Source organism: Juglans microcarpa x Juglans regia, chromosome 5D (genome assembly GCF_004785595.1).
Source record: "Juglans microcarpa x Juglans regia isolate MS1-56 chromosome 5D, Jm3101_v1.0, whole genome shotgun sequence".
Classification (NCBI taxonomy): domain Eukaryota; kingdom Viridiplantae; phylum Streptophyta; class Magnoliopsida; order Fagales; family Juglandaceae; genus Juglans; species Juglans microcarpa x Juglans regia.
In genome coordinates this window covers 11,156,652-11,162,651 of record NC_054602.1, presented here as the reverse complement: position 1 = coordinate 11,162,651, position 6,000 = coordinate 11,156,652, and positions in this window count along the sequence as shown.

Here is a 6,000-nt window from a genome sequence, read left to right as displayed (position 1 = left end):
GAGAGTTTGACCGCTAAACCAACCAACCCCCCACAACCCTCTCCAAAGATCGCCATCAAGAAGGGCGTGGAGGTTGGAAAGACCACACGATTATATCCAAAGTTAGTCACCAAAAGTTGAGTGACACGCTAGCGGTGCAATCGAACGATCGTGGAGGTCAGAAGACCACACGACTCTCTCTAAAAGATCTCCAAATGAATGAGCTTGGAGATCAGAAGACCACACGACCCTCTCCAAAATTAGCCACCAAAAGTCGAGTTACACACTCACAGTGCAATTCAATAGACGGGAAAGGTAAATGATCGCCCAACGTCCCAAGTGCCTAACAGGCGGGCAACTCTCTAGACTGCCCGACCTCTTTTTTGGACAGCAGTACAAGCATAGCATATTCTCTAGCAAACACTGAGTGTTTGTACTCGCTCCACAACCGCCTCAAGCGGGTTACCTTTGGGAACGAGTCACCAGGCTCTACAACCGAGCGGATTACATTTAGGAATGAGGCATCGGCTCTACAAACGCCTCGAGCGGGTTATCTTCGGGAACGAGCCACCAGGCTCTACAACCGCCTTGAGCGGGTTACCTTCGGAAACGAGCCAACGGGTTCAGTAATCTCCTAAGATGGATCCAGGGGGTCGACGGGCACCCTGACCACTTAAGCGCAGGTACTACAAACAAACAATAAAACGAGAAACCAGTAGAAATTTATACCAAGGGGCAGAAAATCCACCACTACCAACAAACAACAAAATGAAAATACCAACAACAATTTACACCAAGGAGGTAGAAAATCTATTACTACCAACTAAAGCAAAATGATCACAAAAATACGCACAAAAAACTAATCATGGAAATATGCACTTTTCGCCAACAATAAACAATCTCTCAGACAAACATTCACACAATGTGGTCGAGTGCATCTCCCACCTATCTCTCCAAGCTGAGCCCCTCACCGCTTAGCACGAAACAAATAAAAAAACCAAAGACCGAACAACAAACCAGGGACCGAATGGGAAGCCAATGACCAATTTTCTAAATTTATTTTGCAGATTATTGACTTGAAGATTCTCAAAGCTTTCTGAGGCTTCACAAAGGAGTGGAAACACATGCACTAACTAGTATGGACCCTCAGTGGGGTAGGGAAAACAAAAGCAAGCAGATACCCACGAGCCAGCGAGGTAAAAGGCAGGTACAGAGAATGCAAAGTATTTAATTTCCCATGTGCCAACACAAAAAGAATTAGTGGGGTAACTAGAAGGAATATTTAAACCCCCACAATTTTAGCTAAGAGATAAAGTCAAGAAGGGACACAAACTCCTAAGAAGGAGATGACTTAGACTCCTAATGATGACTCAGACTCCTGATAAGAGATAGACTTAAGACTCCTTTTAGGAGATAAACTCAAACTCCTAAAAGTAAAAGGCTTCACAAGGCAAATTGGACTCTATTACTCCAAGGAAATAACCTCTATAAATAGCCAACAAGAGGTAACAAAAACTTAACTTGATTCGCTTGATCTCTATTTTTATATACTTATTCTCATATTGTTAGTGACTTAAGCATCGGAGTTTACCAGGGCGACTAGTGCCATCACCTCATTGCTGCAGGTGTCATCCGTGAGATTGGTGGTGTGAAACACGTCCTTAACACTCCTGTTAGCTAGATTCCTGACCCTCCCTCCCTCCCTGTTAAATAGGCTTATTTTAATACATGTAAGTCCATTATTTGGGAATTATGATATTCAGTATTTAATGAATACCTTTATTCATACGCCCTCTACACCACACACTATATACATGATATAATTGTTGGACTTCAAAACTAAACTTTGTCGTAAACACCTACAAAGTCCTACATCATACCTAGAGAATAGTGTTAAATTCACACATTGCAAAAAGAAAAAAAGACTTACAAACAAGGGAATAATGATCTCCTGCAGTCATTAAAAAGACTATAATCTACTAATTCATCTTTTATGATGGGTCTCAAATTTTTGTTTTTCCCCGAATGGAATGCACAACGTTCCATCTTTTTCTAAAGATCGTGAAGATGAGATTTAGCAAACATCAGGTGCTCTATATCATGTATAAATTAGTACAAGGTAGATTATCAAATTCTAGCCACCACTCTAATTACAATTTTCCGTCGAAAAGTTCTATATAATATTATAATTCATCCCAGGTGTATAGAGCACGAATCTTTATATAATAATGTACATCACTGTCAATCTTTGCACCAAATGGAAAGGGTATTAATTGTGTGCATATAGAATTGGAAAGAAACATGAACAGAACATTGAACATAAATTAATTAGGGCGAAGCAAAAAAAGAGCGAATTAGAGGGGAAAAAAGAAGGAAAAAATCAAGGGGAGTTGGGCATGGATCGATCCCAAATTCCCAACTCTTTAAACATGGGCCACTGTCAACAATAGAAGAAAGATACAAACCAAAACACACAAAAGAAATACGCCTATATATACCCACTATTATATGTGTGTGTTTTTCTTCTTGTTTTCATCCAACTAATCTCTATATTTATACAAACATATGATATGCATCTTACGAAAATAATAGTTATTGAGTAATGCATAAAAAAATGGAGGTAAGATAAGGTACTCATAACGTCCCAGAAGAAAATGCGTGCAGGTGGGATCAAAACAATAGTGCAACTAAAATGAGTGATAGAATTGACAGCTTATTATTTCTTCATTTTAATCTCAAGCGGAAACCCTCATTAATCTGGCTTTAGAGTTTGGCAAGCACTCTCCATATCGATAGAGCATGTTTTTTTGTGGCCAAATAGTGCCGGAAGACGGCCTTTCTCTGTGACTAAGCTCTCTGCAAGTTTTTATCGGAAGTGTGTTCACTCCACAAAATGCAAGTCACGAGCCTATGAGAATGACAACTAGTCCTTCTACCTGCAGGCCAAAAGAAATCTCTTGGGCTATGCCTATCTACTTGCATTAATAAAATTTCTTATTGCTATTAAAAAAAAAAAAAAAACTTTTCAATCAAAGAAATAGTAGAGCAAGCAATGAATATACATATGCACATGTATCTGTATCTAAATATAAATATATATATATATATATATATATATATATATATATATGCTCTTAAAAAAGTATAGTTTGAATATATAGTATACATATATGTCAGTTGGAAAATAACTCGAGCACTCGATTTTTGAACCGGCAATCTCATGCATCACTTCGTACTTGCAAGGAGTGGAAGTGCCATCAGTATCAGACGCTAATGAATTACATGTGACTCCAGAATTTATAGCCCTATTAAAAATGTTATTGTTGCCCAGATGACTAACACATGAAGATGGGGTGAATTGAGTTGTATTTAAGAATTGACAATTATAAATCAAATATACAATATAAAATATGAACACAATACGAAGTAGCAGTAAATATAAAGAGTAAAAGTAAGAGAGAAGCAAACTCAGTATTTTAACGAGGTTCGGTCTCACTGCCTACGTCCTCGCCTTAAGCTACCCCTTGAGGATTTCCAAATTCAGTATTCAACCTCCTTTAGACAGAGATAGAAATCTATTACACCTTTGAGCAGTACTGCTACAAAGAATCCATGTAGAACACTCTACACTTGCAATCACTTTGTACGTGGTGATTCAACTATTCCCTATGTAGAACACTTTATACACGCATAAGGGTTGTGTGTATACTCTTGTTTATTTTAAATTTGAAGATCTCATTTGAGCTATTTATAGGCATATAAGACTTCATTTTCAAATTTAAAATGATTCACATGTCAAAAAGAAGCACCACTCATTTTTCAAAATTTTCAAATAAAAGTTTCTCCTTTTTGCAATTGTCAAAAACAACATCATTCACTTTTCAAAAATTTCAAACCTAATCTTTTACTTTTCGTATATGAAAAAATAAGCATTATTTACTTTTCAAAATTTTCAAACAAAATCATCTACCTTTTGCATATGTCAAAAAGAGCATAAATCACTTTTCAAACTTTTTAAATAAAACACGCATATGTGAAAGATGATAATCAATCATCTTTCAAAAATTCAAATTTTGAACTTTTAATTTTCAAATATATCATGCACATGTAGAAAATGCAATTTGATGCTTTATGAGAAAATATTAATTTTGAGCCTTAATTCAATTCCAATTTTTATCAAGAGATGTACAAAATTACTCCAAGAGCTTCATTTGTAAGATTGTTTTTTTTTCTTGCTCATGCTTGATTTGTTGATGTACTTGGCTCCATTGTGTAAACAACTTGATCTTGAGACTCCTTTCTGCTTGATTCATTTGTTATCATCAAAATCCATATATAAATATATAATTATATGAAGTTTGAAACCTTGGGTTCAACAATCTCCCACTTTTTGATGATGACAAATACTTACTAGAACTCTAAGGCCTGTAGTAACACTTAAACTATCCCTAAAAATGTGTGTTAGTTTTTCAAGCAATAGATAAACATAATTCTAAGCATATATAACAAGCTTAACAATTCAAGGGATGTTAATTTCAAATAAAGCATTGGCAAGAACATGTTAATGTTCTTATTCTAAAACTTCTCCCCCTTTTGGTATCATTAAAAAGGAACCACAGTAACCAACGGACAAATGAAAACAATGTGTTAGTGGAAACTGTAGAGAGCTGATACCTAGCTCTATCAACTTAGTGCGGAAGGAGATTTAATCCCACTTGATGTTGTTAACAACTGGGATTTTGTTAAGATTTGAAAGCTCTGGGTTTCTTTTTAAAAAGGACCATTATCACCCATCAGATATTCACGTAAAAAACTATCACATTGCTCCTTGACCTAATTTCTATTTATCCAAAATGATAGTATGACTAAAAACCTTTCTTCCATTGATATTCCAGATTTGAATCAAGAAACTTTTACACCTCAACCACCCAATTTCTCTCCTAAGGCTGTTAACACCATGATAGGAGCAGAAATGCAATTTTCTGGTAGAACTGATTTTGAGGTTGTTGCATAATCAAGAACTCTCAGTGCTCAATATGTTGCCTCGGGTATGATAATGTCTCGGAGGTTACTAGCGAGGGTGAGTGAAGTTGATCAGCTTAACAGTCAATTATCTTAATTGAGTCAAAAGCTTGCTAATAAAGATAGAAAGAATAAAAGGTTAAAACAAGAAAAAAAAGAGAGTTGAAGAAATTTACAGACTGGTATGCTCATGACCTACAACCACGGATAAATGAGCTAGAACGAGAGAGAGTTCAAATACAAAGTCAATATCAGCAGATAACTGCAGAGGTTCAGAAAAGATGATAGTTTGTCTTGTTCTTATTTCTATCTCTATAAAAGCAGTCTTCAACTTCATCTAATACGCATCAAATCTTCTTCACATCTTTATAATTCATCTACATTCTTATTCTACAAATTTTCAATGGCTCGTCAATCTTCTTTCAGTAATCCACGTGATCAATATATGAGATATTCTTCACTTCAGTCACAAGTTATTTTTGCATCTGCCATATGTGTCATAATGCAGCATGAGAGTGATCTAACTAATAAGTTAGATGATGACGTCATTTATAAACTTATGAGTCTCAGTACTCGATACTCATCATCCATTGTCGCATTTTCCGGCAATTACAATCCAGAACTCATGAGGTCGAAAAGCTTAAGGAGAATATTTATGTACTTTAACGACTTGTTCACAAGTCTAACAAAAAAAATATGAGACTTAAAGCAGAAGAATAAGGATTTGAAATCATTACTTGTCTCTTCACTTCGACTGCATAATTCTTTAGATAAAGATAGCATGTTGATATATGAAGAGTAAGAGCGCTTAGAAAATGATGTTAAAAATCTCTCAAGTTTTTGTAAATCATTTGAGATAATTAAACAAAAATATTTAACAGATATTAATGGGATGCATTATTCATATTTTTCTTCTAATCATGCATAGTCTATCATCTGGCAGAGGTTTTGTGAAAATGTATGCCAGCTGATTGTGTGTGCTTGTGGACTCTAGTACAA